General features: G+C 38.8%; 1 protein-coding gene across 5 annotated transcripts in view; it reads right to left on the reverse strand.

Moving 5' to 3' along the window:
• ARHGAP21 (Rho GTPase activating protein 21) overlaps positions 1-16669 on the reverse strand; it is a 129993-nt gene that overhangs the window by 111020 nt on the left and 2304 nt on the right. The gene's annotated exons all lie outside the window — the stretch shown is intronic.

The raw sequence follows: 16669 nt of genomic DNA on the forward strand, positions 1-16669 counted from the left end.
GAATCTGCCTGCCAATGCAGGGGACACGGGTTCGAGCCCTGGGAAGATCCCACATGACAGGAGTAACTAAGCCCGTGCGTCACAACTATTGAGCCTGCGCTCTAGAGCCCATGAGCCACAACTACTGAAGCCCGGGCACCGTAACGAAGAGTAGCCCACCGCAACTAGAGAAAGCCCGCACGCGGCAATGAAGACCCAATGCAGCCATAAATAAATAAATAAATTTATTTTAAAAAAAGAAAAGAAAAGCAAAACCACACCATAAGACCCCAGAACTTTCACAGGTTATAAAATAGTAGAGGAAGGAAATTAGCAGAAGCAAAGATTAAATAAATGAAGGCAGCTACAAAACCAGAATACATGAAGATATTTAAAAAGGAGAAGAACTACCTGATTTAACTCTTTAAAAAGGAAAGCTTGGACTTGCCTGGTGGCGCAGTGGTTAAGAATCCACCTGCCAATGCAGGGAACATGGGTTCGAGCCCCGGTCCGGGAAGATCCCACATGCTGCGGAGCAACTAAGCCCGTGCGCCACAACTACTGAGCTTGCGCTCTAGAGCCCGCGAGTCACAACTACTGAGCCCACGTGCCACAACTACTGAAGCCCTAGAGCCCGTGCTCCACAACAGGAGAAGCCACCGCAATGAGAAGCCCGCACACCACAATAAAGAGTAGCCCCTGCTCGCCACAACTAGAGAAAGCCCGTGCGCAGCAACAAAGACCTAACACAGCCAAAAATAAATAATAAAATTTTAAAAATAAATTTAAAAATTTTTAAAATAAAAAGGAAAGCTTAAGAAAAATACTATCACCAATATCACTGTTTCTCAGGGTCCTCAGGCCAATTTGCCTGTGAGAATTAACAGATTATACAGGTTGACTTTGTAAAAAATTACTCGCTTACAGCTAGCTAGATCTAGCTTTTATAAAAAATCAGATTCTTGTCACAAAATATACTAGAGGTCCCCTATGTAGAACTTTAATCTATCAAAAACAGTTTGAACCAGAAAGAAAAGCAGCAAAAATAAGTTCCAGACTCCAAGCTGTGTGTTTTACTCATACTATATATACTCCTTACTCAGAGGCAATGGCAGAGAAAAGTCTTATATGGAAATTGATGTACAGACTATCAAATGTTTATTTTAATATGACTTATTCTTCCTTAATTTTTTGGTGGATTTCCTCCTTAATCATTCTCTCACACTTTGCCTTTGCCATACTGTTCTCTCTGCCTGTAACATTCTGCCACCACCTGCTTCAGAAATTTCTACATGTCCTTTAAGACTCCACTCAAGGGCCACCATCTTCCCTCTCCTCTTCCAGGCTGTTAGACCCTCCTGTCTCATGTTCACAAGGCCACACGTGCATCCTTAGTTGTCGCACAATACCCTAACTGAAGCTTTCTAATCTGTCTCTTCCCCCTTAACAGTGAGCTCCATAAGGGCAGAGGCTACTGTTTTTTTCTATCTGTTCCCCTAGGGGGAATTCCCTGGCGGTCCAGTGATTAGGACTATGTGCTTCCACTGCGGAGGGCCTGGGTTCGATCCCTGGTCGGGGAACTAAAATCCCACAAGCCACGCAGCAAGGCCAAAAAAAAATTAAAAGTTCCCCTAGGAACTTCCTGGCATAGTCATAAACCTTCAATAACTTTTTGTTGAATAAAAGAATGGATGCAAATGAGGCAGCAAAATAGAACAGAATGAACAGTTCAATGAATTCTAACCAATGTATACATCCATAAAATCACCACCACACAATCAAGGTACAGAACATTTCTATCACCCCAAGTCCCTTGATGCTTCTTTGTGATCGATCAAAGCCCTGCCCAGGCCCAGGCAACCACTGATGTGCTCTCTATCACTATAAGTTAGTTTACTCAGTTCTGGAATTTTAAATAAGTAGAATCATATACTACGTACTCTGCCAAGTCTGGATTCTTTTCCTCAACGTTCTGATTCATTCATGTTGTTGAGTACATCAATAATTCATTCTTTTTAAATGTGAGTAGTATTCCATTACATGGACATACCATAATTTGTTTTCCATTCATCTGTTAATGGGTATTTGGGTTGTTTCAAATTTGGGGATATTATGAATAGAGCTGTTATGAACATTCACATACAAGCCTTTTTGTGGACACTGTTTTCATGTCCTTTGGGTAAATATCTAGGAGTGGTCACACGATAAATGTATGCTTAACTTTCTGAAAACCGCCAACATGTTTTCTTAAGTGGCTGTGTCATTTTACATCCCTATCAGCAACATGTGAGTAAGCGGTCATTTGCACCACATATTCAACAACCCTTGGTATTTTTTATCTTCTTAATTTTAGCCATTCCAATGGGAGCATAGCGGTAGCTCATTGTATTGATAGTTTTAATTTGCATTTTTTCCCTGATGATTGGTGCTAGTGAATATCTTTTCATGTGCTTATATGTAATTCATATATCTTCTTTTATGGAGTTCACTTCTGCCCATATTTAAAGTTAGGTTGTCTTATTATTATTGAGTTGGAAGACTTCTTTATAATATATTCTGGAAGCAAGTCCTTGATCAGATATATATTTTGTAAATATTTTCTCCCCATCTGTGGTTTAACTTTTCATTTCCTTAATGGTATTTTACAAAGAGCAGAAGTTTTTAATTTGGATGAAGTCCAACTTATAATTCTTTTTCCTTCTCCGGTTAGTGATTTTTGTGCCCTGTCACAGAAATATTTGTTTACCCCTCAAAGCCATGTATATTTTTTTCTTGGCTAGAAGTTTTATTGTCCTAGCATTTACATTTACATCAGTGATCTATTTGGGGTTAACTGTTCCGTGTGATGTAAAGATGGCGGTTCATTTTTGTTCCAGCACCACTTGAACTCACCCCACTGAATTCAAATGATCATACAGATATGGGTCTCCAAACTCTCCATTCTTTCATTGTTCTATATGTCTATCATTACACCATTCTACTCTGTCTTGATTTTTGTAGCTTTGAGTCAGTATTATAAAATAGTACTGTAAGTCCTGCAAACTTTGTTCTTTTTCATTATTGTTTTGGCTACTCTTTGTCTTTTGCATTTCCATATAAATTTTAGAAGCAGCTTGTCTATTTCTAACAAAAAAAAATGTTTAAACTCTGCTAGAATTTTAAATGGGATTGAATTGGATTTACACAGCAATTTGTGGTGAAGTCCCATCTTAATGATATTGAGTCTTCCAATCCATAAATACAGCATATCTCTCAATTTATTCAGGTTGTCTTTAAAATATTAAAATCACAATGCTATTATTTTCTATTTCATTTCCCAATTGTTTGTTGTTAGTATACAGAAATACACTGATTTTGTATATTAACCTTGTATTCTTGTCTGTAGTCTTCTAACCCACAACCTTGCAAAATTTACTTATTAGTTCTAGGATGTTTTCTTGGTAGATTCCTTACAATTTTGTGTGTGCACAATCATGTTGTCTGCAAATAGAGTTTTATTTCTTCCCTCTCTTTTTCCTTCCTCCTTTTATTTCTTTTCTTGACTTACCACACTTGGTAGGGCCTCCAGTATGAGGCTGAATAGAGTGGTGAGAGCAGACATCCTTACCCTGTTCCTGCTTTTAGTAGTGAAGTGCTCAGTGTTTCACCAAGCATGAGAGCTGTAGGCTTTTTCATAGGTCCCCTTGATCAAACTGGGTAAGTTTCCTTATATTCCCACTTTTCTGAGAGTCTTTATGATGAACATTATAAAGTTTATCAAATGCTTTTTCTGCATCTATTGAGATGATCATACAAATTTTCTCCTTTATTCCATTAATATATTAAATGGTTAATATGTTGTTGATATGTTAAAATGATAAACTAATCTTTCATTCCTGGGATAACTCCAACTTAATCATGATGTACTATCTTTTTCATATATTTCTAGATTTGATTTGTTGACATTCTGTTAAGGATTTTTACATCTACAACCATGAGGGTTATTGGTCTGAATTCCTGTTCTTATACTGGTTTTGCCTGGTTGTTACTAAGCTTATGCTGGCATCATAAAAAGAAGATGGGAAGTGTTCCCTCCACCTCTATTTTCTGAGCTTGTATAGAACTGGTATGATTTCTTCCTTAAGCATGTAATAGAATATGTCAATGCAGCCATCTGGATCTGAAGTTTTCTTGGTGGGGAGGTTTTTAATTCTAAATTCAATTTCTTTAACACGTATGGCAGTAGTCAGATTTTTTCTTTTACATCTCTCCTTGTGGCAGTTTTGGTAATTTGTATCTTTCAAGGTGTGATAGTGTGATTTATAATAAGAAATACATATTTGGTCTTCATCCCCATTTCTGGCACAGAGCCCCTAAAACCCTTGGAATTTCCTAAGTGATGAGAGCAACCGTGGTCTTTTGTTATGATAATTAGGTGACATCAGGAACACACCTGAGGACAGGGGTTGATTGCCAGGAGAACCAACCAACCAAGTGATGAGAGGGTCAGAACACTGAATCCCATCCCGACCTCAGGGGAGGAGAGAGGGGCTGGAGGCTGATTCCACCTCCAGTGGCCAATGATTTAATCAATCATGCTGATGTAATGAAGCCTCCGTAAAAACTCAAAAGGATGAGGTTCGAAAAGCTTCCAGGTTGGTGAACACATGGGGATTTCGGAAGAGTGGGGCACTTGGAGAGGGCGTGGAAGCTCCACACCTTTTCCCCACACCCTGCCCTATGCATCCCTCCTATCCGGCTGCTCCTGTGTTATACTCTTTATTATAAAACCCGTGATCTAGTTAAGTAATGTTTCTCTGAGTTCTGTGAACCACTCTAGCAAATTAGTTGAACCCAAGGAAGGGGTCGTTGGAACCTCCAATCTACAGTCAGTAGGTTAGAAGCTCAGGTGACAGCCTAAACTTGCAACTGGACGCTGAAGTTGCGGGTGGTAGGGGGCGGGGGGAGGGCAGTCTTGTGGGACTGAGCCCTTAACCTGTGGGATCTGACTCTATATTCGGGTAGACAGCATCAGAATTAAGTTGAACTGTAGGACACCCAGCTGGTATCAGAGAATCACCTGGTGAGGAAAACCCCAACACCACCGCCCCTACCTAACATACGCACACACAACTCTGAATTGGTATCAGAATATTTACGCAGAATTTGTCCATTTCACCTAAGTTGTCAAATTTACTGGCATATAGTTATTCAGATATTCCCTTTTTATCTTGTTAATGTCTGTAGGCTCTGAATGGTGCCCCCTCTTTTACTCCTGATATGGGCATTTTATGTTTTCCCTCTTCATTAATCCTATGGACTGATTTCTGATGTTCAAAATCCTTTTCATAGACTACCAAGAGATCCCTGTCTTGTCTGCTGTCAATTCAAAGCCAACTGGAAAAGACATACTTTTTTCCTGTCAAATATATGCTAAACACTTCACTGTAGTTTGTAGAAATCAAGCAGTATTCACTTTCTAAGCCATGCGTTTTTGGGTATCCTTATGCTTCCTAAATATATGTATATTTTAGGCTTTATATATCTGCCTTTTTCCTAGAGATCCCACTTGATCCAAAAACAATGTTTCAGTAACTTATTTGAAAGTAAGAGTTAGATAAAAAGATTATGGTGGTCAAATAAAAAGACAGCCAAGAATGGCAGCAGTAGCCAAGGATTAAACAGGGAAAAGTGATTCTTCTTCCAAGGTCCTCTCCTAAACTGAAGAGAATTTGCATTCGCCCTTGGTCTAGAGCAGATGCAGTTCTAGTAGCCATAAACTATGAAGCTCTGTCAATATCCTCAGGTAAGGATTGTAGTGTGGCTCATACACCCCCAAGGAAGACGTCAGTGGTACCTAGTCTCTCCCACTAAGTCTACAGTGTAACTGTTCCTACTAAGATGATTTTTAATCAATTGCCCATTTTGCTAAGGCATCATCATGCTTTTAGGTAGCAAAGACTAGTGAGAGTCAGAAATCAACACAGCTAAACAAACAAACAAACAAATAACCCAATTTAAAAATGGGCAAAAGACGGGAACAGGCATTTCTACAAAGACTTAGGAATGGCCAATAGGTATATGAAAAGGTGCTCAACATCACTAATCAACAGAAAAATGCAAACCAAAACCACAAAGAGATTGCCTCACCGTCTTAGAATGGCTACTGTTAATACAAAAGATAACAAGCAGTTAGTGAGCATGTGGAGAAAGGAAACCCCCTGTACACACTGTGGGTGGGAATGTAAATTGGTACAGCCATTATACGGAGGTTCCTCAAAAACTATCATATGATCCTGCTATCCCACTTTTGGGTGCTTATCCAAAGGAATTCAAATCAGGATCTTGAAGAGAACATTATTCAGCCTTAAAAAAAAGAAGAAAATCCTGCCATTTGCAACAACATGGATGGATCTTGAGGGCATTACGCTAAGTGAAATAAGCCAGATACAGAAAGACAAATACTGTATGATCTCACTTATATGTGGAATCTAAAGTAGTCAAACTCATAGAAGCAGAGAGTACATTGCCAGGGCTTGGCAAGTGGGGGAAATGGAGAGGTGATGGTACAAAGTTTCAGTTATGCAAGATAAATAAATTCTGGAAATTTACACTACAGCACAGTGCCTGTAGCTAACAATACTGTATAGTATACGCAAAATTTGCTAAGGGGGCAGATTATGTTAAGTAGGTTTTATATATGTTACAATAATAATAACAACAACAATAATAATAAAGAAGGTGGGAGGAAATTTGGGGAGGTAATGAATCTGTTTATGGCCTTGATGGTGGAGATAGTTTCATGGGTGTATACTTATCCACAAATTCACAGAGTTGTATATGTTAAATACATAGTTTTTTACATGTCCATTGTACCTCAATAAAGAAATTTTTAAAAAAAGAAATGAAGGCATCTAAAATATTCAAACTCTGAAGTATCTTTGCACCTAAGAACTATTACAACAGCAGTGTCTTTCAAGACACTACTCCTGGACCTCTGTTTTAACAGCTTTATTTCTAAGTCAATTAGAGAAGCTAGGATTTTCTATTCACTCTCAGCCACACTGTCTCTACTTAGAAAAAGAAAGCACAAGAGAAATCTGTTCACTGCTGCTATTCCTTCTAGATTCACACCCACTTTTTAAGGTCTCTTGGCAAACAGAGCTTAAGGCATTGGGTCCAAACTAAACATCACTTCCTAGAAGAAAATGTCACTTCCCCATACTTGCAACTGCCCTCAAGGACATCAGTTTTCTCAAAGGCTTCTCTTAATCCCTAGATTTCAAATCATTCCCTTTTGAGATACCTATCAACCTTGATGATGCTTTCTGCATCTGTTCACCGGTCTCACTCAGCCTCTTTGTCAGTGACTTAGCTCCTTCTGCAACACCACTTTCACGGACTATAAGAAAACCTGCTTCTTTTGCAGAATTGGCAGTTGGACACTGTAATTAGTTTACATTGTCTTTGCAGCATAGTATCCAATGCATCTCACAATCAGTGAGATTAAAAGACAAGATGGATTCAGTGAACAGATAGAGTAACTGTTGCTGTTAAATGAAGAAGGGTGTGTAAAGAGAAATTAGTTTGCTAATGATTAGTTTATTATTATTTATGTTAGAATGATTTTTGAAACCCTTCACAATGTATACTTAGGTAAAGATAGAAATACATCTTTTTCTTTCACTGTAACTTTTCCTATTCTTGATAAAAGAGTTGGTATGAACAAATGATTACAAGATGCAAAAGAAATCATCCTAACAGTTATTTGCTTAAAGAAAATATGCCCTTCTAGAAATGACATGAAACAAATTACTTTTATAATAAATCTAAAAAGTAACAATAGCTTTGATATAACCAAAGTCAGAGTTCTATCACTTTAAAATATTTAACTTTTGATTAAAGTATAACATACATACAAAAAAGTGTAGGGGCTTCCCTGGTGGCGCAGTGGTTGAGAATCTGCCTGTCAATGCAGGGGACACGGGTTCAAGCCCTGGTCCGGGAAGATCCCACATGCTGCAGAGCAACTAAGCCCGTGAGCCACAACTACTGAGCCCACGCGCCTAGAGCCCGTGCTCCGCAACAAGAGAAGCCACTGCAATGAGAAGCCTGCGCACTGCAACGAAGAGTAGCCCCCGCTCGTCGCAACTAGAGAAAGCCTACGTGCAGCAACGAAGACCCAATGCAGCCAAAAATAAATTAATTAATTTAAAAAATAAAATAAAATAAAATAAAATAATAAATTCCTACCAAAGCAGGAATCCTCTCTGGAGGCCCGTAACTGAAAGTCATCCCAACTGTGCAAAGAACACATTCTATTCCGATTAACTTCTAATTTAACAAAAAATTTTCTTCTGAATTTTGGAAATTGGCCCATCTGTCTATCTGCTAATCCTAGTTCTGCCTTTTACAGCCACACAAAATAAATCTAATCTCTCTTCCGTATTACAATCCCTGAAGATATCTTTGCATAGTGCTTTTTAAGAGCTTCTTTTCCTCCGTTTATAAAATTGACATATATATGCGTGTGTGTATATATATATGTGTGTGTATATATATATATACACACACACACATATATATGTGTGTATATATATACACACACACACATATATATATATCTCCCTTATGAGCAGAGAAGGGTGTCTATAATATAGTATTAAATGAAAAATAAGTAAACTGAAATGTTTTTAGTTTCCTAAAAGCATTATAATAAAGATCTGATTTAAACTGGGTGCCCAGAGTACTTCCTCCCCCTCACATTCACTAGGTATGTAATGTTTCCAGAAGCCAATATGTAGAACCCAAAGGAGAAAGTAGGTCTCACTGATCTAGCTAACACAAATTCTCTTAAATACAGAATCTGTGTTTATTAGGAAAATACTGGGGATTAAAGATAGCTAGATATCTTAAGGTTAAGAAAAAAAAAAAAAAAAAAGATGCCTGTTAATCCCCAAGATCACAGTAGCTAAGACATATCCAGAAGAAATGTAATCATAAATCCAGCTTTCTAGCTTCTGATATTTAAGGATATTCTCCATTCTAAGGAGGGAGAAAAATCAAAAGGTTCTCAAGAAAATAAGTCCTGTCAAGATCTATTAAAGATGAATGCAGTGAACCAGAGTTCAAGTCGAGAGGCTACGTCTTCATTAGGTTATAAGAAGGAAAAAGAACTTGTGGGATTATAAGCAGACTACTGCTGATAACTATGCCAGGTGTCTATTCAGAACAGAGATAAGCAACAAGGGGAAAAGGCAATAAGTAACCAAGTCTGAATCAAGAACACACCCAGTATCCAATGGAAGGAAGGTTCAACAGGAGCTGGTCTAAGGAAAAATAAATAAATTCTTTAACTCGCCATTTGTTGATAATAACAGTTTTTCTGGTCTGCCTAAAAACTTTCCCTAAAATAGATGAATATTTCAGAAATATCAAATTTGGGTTTTAAATCTATTCTCTTATTCACAAATCTACATGGTGGAATTTTTTCTATATTAATAAATAACTAGAAAATAGAGGACTTATAAAAAAACAATTTCCATCACACTAAGTTTCTTAAACCTATAGTACAGTATATCCATTTGTCTTCAGATTATCTTCGAGGTACAAAAGGCCATCTTCCACATTTTGTTGTGAAATAAACTATCTGCACAAATACTCAGTTTTTTAAAAAATACGACAACTTAAACTATAAAACTATTTTGGTAGAAGCAATCCAAAACTGAGCTTTTGAGTGAAGACATCTTCCTACTTCAAACCAACAGAATATATCGACGGCTCATAATATTTTTAACATACTTAATTCCTTACGGTCAATTAAGATTAAATGCATACTAGGACAATCTAAGTCCAACCTTTCATTTTACTAATCTAATCACATCAACCAGAAAGAAAAACAAGTGCCTACCATATGGTCTTTCTGTAATAGAAAATAGCTGCATTCGATAACAGCATCTGTGCATCTACATCCAGCACTGCCCATACTTAAATCATCATGTTGTTAAATATAATAAGATGACGGGTCTCTTCACAAAGCAGAGAACAAAAGAAACTGAGTATCACGTTTGTACCAGATTATGTGATCTGGTAATAACTAAAGAAATGAGGAAGGGATTAGAGATTCTGTAAGCAAGGCACAAGGACTTCATAAAATGTTTCACTTGGAAGAAATGAATGCTACAAAACACTAACAATGTGTGGAGAAATCTTCTTAGACCTGGGTACTCATTTTGTTGATGGCTCTTATCTTGAGATGGGTTCCACTCAGTACCTCCAAACCCAGAGCTCTGCTGCTGCCGCTCTTCTTAATTCCAACAGGCTATACTTTTAACCCTAATTTGCAGTGTAAAGCTTTTGACATACAATGGTATTCTGCCATTTAGATTCAAGTGTATGAAGGAACACACGTTTCCAATTAAATAACAGTGTTATGTTATACTGTACTATCGCTAGCCTGCAATGAATCCTCCACTGAAGAAAACATGTTTTTTTAAAAATGTTTAAGTACTGTTTTGAGCAACGTGTATCCTTTTCAAAAAGTGTCTAAGTATTATTTTAAGCAGCGTAGGTAGGTTCGCTAGAAACCTGATTTTCACAAGACTGGTAACATATTACCTATTTTTTAAACCTGTAAATGCTGTCTTTTTATTGTACCTTTGGAATTAAACAAAAAAAGAGAAAATACAAAAATAATATAATTCTGCTATTCTCCCCATCCAGAATTAACAACTGCTAACATTTTGCCATAGTCAATGTTGTGATCATTTTTTAACTTACAGTGAAATATTCATGACATTAAAAAAATTAAAAACGTAAGGAAGATTCCTATACTGGCCAATTGTTTTAAAAGAAAACATCAGACATACAGTTGGTCCACTGTATCTAAAGGTACTGCACCTGTGCATTCAACCAATGAAGGATCAAAAATATTTGGAAAAAATTTTTCCAGAAAGTTCCAAAAAGCAAAACTTGAATTTGCTGCACACTAGCAACTATTTACATACCACTTACATTGTATTAGGTGTTATAAGTAATCAAGAGATGATTTAAAGTATAAGGGAGGATGTGTAAGGGTATATGCAAATACTACCCTATTTTATATAAGGGACTTGAGCATCTGAGGATTCTGGCATCCATTGGGTGGGAGTTCCTGGAACCAATGCCCTGTGGATCCTGAGGGATGACCCTATTACCTTTCCATAGCTTCACCACCAGTTTGGTTCCCCTCCCCTAGTCTGTTCATTACCATTATCTCACCTTAGCACGAAGTATTTCATACATCTGTACTACACACTGCCTTGGTTACTGTTACTTGGTTACCAGCTTCCCAAAGGTAAGAAAGATGCAAAGAAAAATGTGAACAGCCATCCCAATGGAAATGGAGGTCTAAAGAAGAACCTACAATTCACACTACACATCGTTATATAATCTAAATTACCTAGATGCAAACTCAAGAACATTTTGGAAATTTTCCTTAGGTCTTCATTCATTCATTCGAAAAAATTATCTGAGGGCCTACCATGGGCTAGACTCCCTTCCAGACAAAAGAAATACCAGGTGAACAAAACAAACTGTACTCTTAACACTTACGTACATCATCTGTCCAAATCAATAAGCAAAATCAAATGGAGGAGTACGTCAGATGGAGAGTAAGTGACAGGGAAAAAAAATGAAGTGAGGAAGGAGGGCAGGTTGTGTCATGGGGAGCAGGGGAGGGAAGATCCTCCCAGAAGATGACGTCTAAGCAAATCTGGAGGAGACAAGGAAGCGGGCCCTGCAGACACCTGGGGGACAGTGTCCCAAGGAGACGGTACACAGCGGGAAGGCTCTGGGGCATGCTGGGCTCGTGTGTCCGCAGAAGGGGGGAGCGCCCGGGAGGTGAGCTCGGGGAGGAGACGGGAGGCTGTCCAGGGGTCTGCAGGCACTCTGAGAACTTCGGCCTTTCATCCTGAAGGAGATGAGAAGCCAGTAGAGGAGCCGAAGCAAAGGAGTGCCAGGACCTGACTTCTAAAAGGCCCACCGGGATGACTGTGGGGACAGACTGCAGGCTGGCAAGGGCTAAGCTGAGAGGCCAGTGGCCAGATTTGCAGGTGATACACGAGAGAGAAAAACAGGGATCAAAGATCACTCCCAAGACTCCGCCTGGGAGGGTGGGATTGCTATTGCTTAAGATGAGGGAGACTGTGGAAGGAACAAACGGGGAAGCTGGGAGGGCGGGGGGAGGGGCTGTAGAGAAGGAGGAATTTGGTTTGGGATGTGGCTTCTCCACACGAGAGTGGAGGTTCTGAGTGGGCAGGTCAGCTAGATGTGGGCATCTGAATTCAAGGGAGAGGTCAGGGTGGAGAGACACACACGCACACAAATACATGTGTACATGTATGTATGAATGATCAGTTTATACCTGATATTTAAAACCATGAAACTGAGTCTGGAGAGAAGAAAAGAGGGTCAAATGGAGTCCTGAGGTATAGGAAGACTTAGTAGGTCAAGGGGCTGAGGAAACTTCCAAGGCTGAGAAGGAGGGGACAGTGAGGCAGGAGGACCATCAAGACGGTACAGTGTGCTGGGATCTAAATGAACGGTTAATAGAAAACTAAAGCCTTTCCCGCTATGTTCATTGGCTATTTTGACATATATTTATTGAGCACCTACTATGCACCACTCACTGTAGAGACAAACATGGTCCCTGTTTTCATGGGACTTGCAATCCAGGGGAATATAGATAAATAAACTAGTAAGTGCTCTTCCTGATAAAGTACAGGAAGGGTGTTTGAGGATAAGGCAGCAGAGCCAATTAATCCAGTCTTGGAAGGTCAGGGAAAGCTCTCCTGAGTGATGTTGAAGAAAAGACCAGAATGATAGTAAAAATCAGCCAGGGAGGGGTGGAAGTGGAGGAGGGGAGAATGGAAGGAAGGCTGGGAGAAAACAGGATTTATAAGGACCTGAAGTAAAGAGAGAGACATTGTGATGCCCTTGTTGGGGAGGTGGAGTTGGTACTGACAGTACAGGAAGTACAGAGAGAGGTCACAGATGCCATAGGAGAAGGGCGGGCCAGAAGTCCTCTCAGACTTCTCTCAGGAGTTTGAGCCTTATTCCAAAGGCAATGGGAAGCCAGAAAACTGTTTTAGGCCAGGGAATGCAATGATCAGCTTTCTATTTCAGGAGGAGCGCTCTGGTTACGGCAGATCGGAGAGCTGGAAGGGGGCAAGGCTGGGAGCCTGGGACGCTAGTTAGGAAGCCTGGTCCATGATTCATCGCTGAGATGCAGCTAATCTGAACTCAGGGAGTGGCAGTGGGATTCGGAATGTAGGACTTTGACAGGAGGAAGAAGGAGAGAGAGGGGTCAAGGACTGTAGCCTGGCTTTTGACTTGGACAGATAGGTACCTAGCAGTGTTACTCACCAAGAGAAGGAAGTCAGGGAGAGGGCAGGTTAGTGGTCAGGGTAGAATCTGTTGAGTTTGAACAGCCTGTAGACTATCCAAAAAAAAAAAAAAAACTGTATGGTAAATAGGCAATTGGCTGTCTAGGTCTAGAGAGCAGCCATAAAATCTGAGATACAGTTGTAAATTAGGAATCACGGGCATGTAGATTAAAGCCCTGGGAGGGTGTAAAATGAAACCTAGGGAGTGAGAAAAGAGTAGAGGAATGGAAAGGCCTGGCTCCTGTAAAAACCAACAAGAAAGAGGCTGCAGAGGAATAAGAAGCCTAAAGAGAGAGAGAGAAAGAGAGACAGATGGAGGGAGCGAGAGCCTGAGAAGAACAAGGAAGTCTGGGATAAAAGCAAAGTGTACAGTACTCCCGAAAGAAGAGCAAAAGTATGAATTTTTACGTGAATGAATTCGCGCACAGAAAATGCCTTATTTTATTATTTACACTGTTCCAAAATCAACTAACAAATATTTTTCATCAGCTTATAATACGTTTCAGTCACAGGATCATTTTAGCCTCAGTGAAGAAGCAAAACATAAAATGAACTAAGTTAATTAGCATGAGTAAATAGGTTTGTTCTAACAGTAGACAGTGAAAGTGCTAAACACGTGTACAATCCTGTGGAGAAGAGATTAAAAATGAAATAAATGTTAGAAGTGGGAAAAATAATGTGGCCTAGAAAGCTTTGAATAAAGAAAGAAAGAGAGAGAGAGAGAGAAAGAGAGAGAGAAAGAGCGAGCAAGTCGAACCATAAAGAAGAAACACTATATGATGTGAAAAGGGGTGAAAATACCACAGAGGATTCAGAGTCTATACAAAGTGATTTTGTGAGCAAAGTTATGCAAGGCTAGGTGTCACAGATCAGCCTGTACACATGCGTGCACAACACACACACACGCCCCCCCCCAAAAAAACACTTATCTGGCTCAGTGAGTGAAACCAATTTTCAAAAATACATATTTAGATGTGAAAAGTATATCATTTTGTGTGAACACAACTATGCTATCCTTACTATATAATGTCAAGATATATTTTACTGAAGTGTCACAATTCTTTATTTGAAGAGGATTGTTTATTTGTTTGTTTTTGACCCTTCCAATATAGTCTTGGGAGGTGGTGCCTACATTCATATAGCAACACAATTAGATTCTAACACTTAATATAAACGAGAAATTTCTGATTGTTTTTCAGCAAAACAATAGACCTTATTCACAGCAGGTGGAATGAGCCAATTAGATAAGGCATAAAACAGGGACTTTTAATTCACTACATTGCTTTCTTCTGTGCTACAAAGTTAGTTTTGGCTAATACCATTAATATTAAGATATGTACTCTCGTTTCTTGGGTAGGTAAAAGCACACACAAATTTATTATTCAAATACACATTTAGGAACATAGCAATCAGTTTTTTGTTTGTTTTTTAGCTATTGGTTTTTAAAATTTTAAAAAGAATGTCAGTGCTACTCTAGAATGTAATTCTAATAAAATTAAGCACAAAAATTAAGTGCAGTATTCAAAGACTTAAATGTCTGTCAACCCAAAATTGATACCCAAAGTATTCCAGTGGCAACTCTTTTTATTACTAATAAATATTCACAAGATTTAATGTGCATCAGAAGCATCAATAAGAGACAACTAAACAGAGCCAGTAAATACAAGTTCCCCTCACTCCTCACCCTGAGATTTTAAAATGTTTTCTGACAGCATACAGCCCCTTTATTTCTATTTCCACACAGAATCCAAGCAAACTATCTGCCTATTCTTTAAAAAGCCAAGCAACACCACAGTTTATTACCAAACCCAACTACTGTATATAGTCTCTAAATGAGCAAAATACAGACAATACAGTGTTTTCTTGGCTCCCAAACTAGAAATACTACGGCTATGCCAGCAGTAAGGTCCAAATGAAAGCAAATTTCACAGCCCTTAAAAAAAATACATAATTGTCATTGTTAATAAAAGCCAAGTTTGCAACTGGAAACACTGCCTTCTAGCCAAGGACAAGATGTGTCTATTATAAATTCTTGGTTTCCAGGATATCCCTTAAATGACCCAAAAAAAAAAAGTCAAATAACATTAGTTCTTGCAAATACAATGCAAATAGCATGCTAATTAAGGTATTCACAAGTCAATGACAAATAAGGCTTTAAGACCACAGTATCTATCATTATGGAACTACAATACACATTAAGCAATCACTAAGTTGTAGGTAGGCCTTCCTAAAGGAGTTATTATGGTTCACAATGATCGGAGAATTGTGGTGTTATACTTACTCACGTTTTTACCTGTAAGCAGGTGTTTATAGGTGTCAAAAAGTAAAACACTGTTTCTAACTGTTAAACCTATAGTTCTAATAAACTGTACAGTAATGGCACACTGTACCTACCTCACTGATTTCTGCATAAACTTTCTAATGCAGTATGAAGTAAGCTGCATGAAGCAAGTTCCTCTGCCTGCTTTATGAACAAAAACTTAACTTCTAACTCATTTTTATTAAGATGCCAAAAATCACACACTGAGAACTAGACCCTGTTTCAATGACCATGAAGTTAAAATGTAACACAAGCACAAAATAAACAATGAGAGTGATGGCTCACTGGGGGATGTTACTGTTATCTAAAGTAATCTTCAACCTTTCCTTAAAAATATAGGCAGCTCAAAAGCAAAATCTAAAGGAAAAAAGTATTCAGTATGTTTAGCAAGCAAATTACAGAAACCATCAATAACAAAGTAAACACAAAGGAGCCATTATAGAATTAAACTCCAAATATAAGGAGGAAAAAAGATAGGAGAGGCAACAGGGCATAGGGGTGCCACAGATCAACGGATTTTCTATTTCTCTCCTGCTTGCCCAAAAAATTTCAGAAAGCCTGGTGTAAAATCTTCTGGGCCCTTCCAAAGATGCTGGTCTGAAGGCAGAGCCACCCACCTGACAGCTCAGGCTGACACTCACAGGACTTTTGAGCAGTGAAAGGAAGGGAATAAATAAAAGAACAGGAAAGGCAAGACATTTTTAAGGGAGCTGGAATTACAGCTCCATTAAGCAGTCTTCCAAGGCTGTGCCTAAACTAAACTGTCCACGGGAAAAGACTTGTTTCTCTACCCAAAGCAGAGATCCACAGCAACAGCATCAGTGTCGGAGAGAGGTGGTGGTCCAGGAGCAACAAGCATTCCAGACAGATGCCCTCTCTCCACCTCCAGAGCAAACCTTGGATACACACACGAAAGGTACAAAGCACCCCCTAACCAACCCAGCTCCAAAAATACTGGAGAATGGGA

The sequence above is a fragment of the Eschrichtius robustus genome, chromosome 1 (assembly GCF_028021215.1).
Source record: "Eschrichtius robustus isolate mEscRob2 chromosome 1, mEscRob2.pri, whole genome shotgun sequence".
Taxonomy (NCBI): Eukaryota; Metazoa; Chordata; class Mammalia; order Artiodactyla; family Eschrichtiidae; genus Eschrichtius; species Eschrichtius robustus.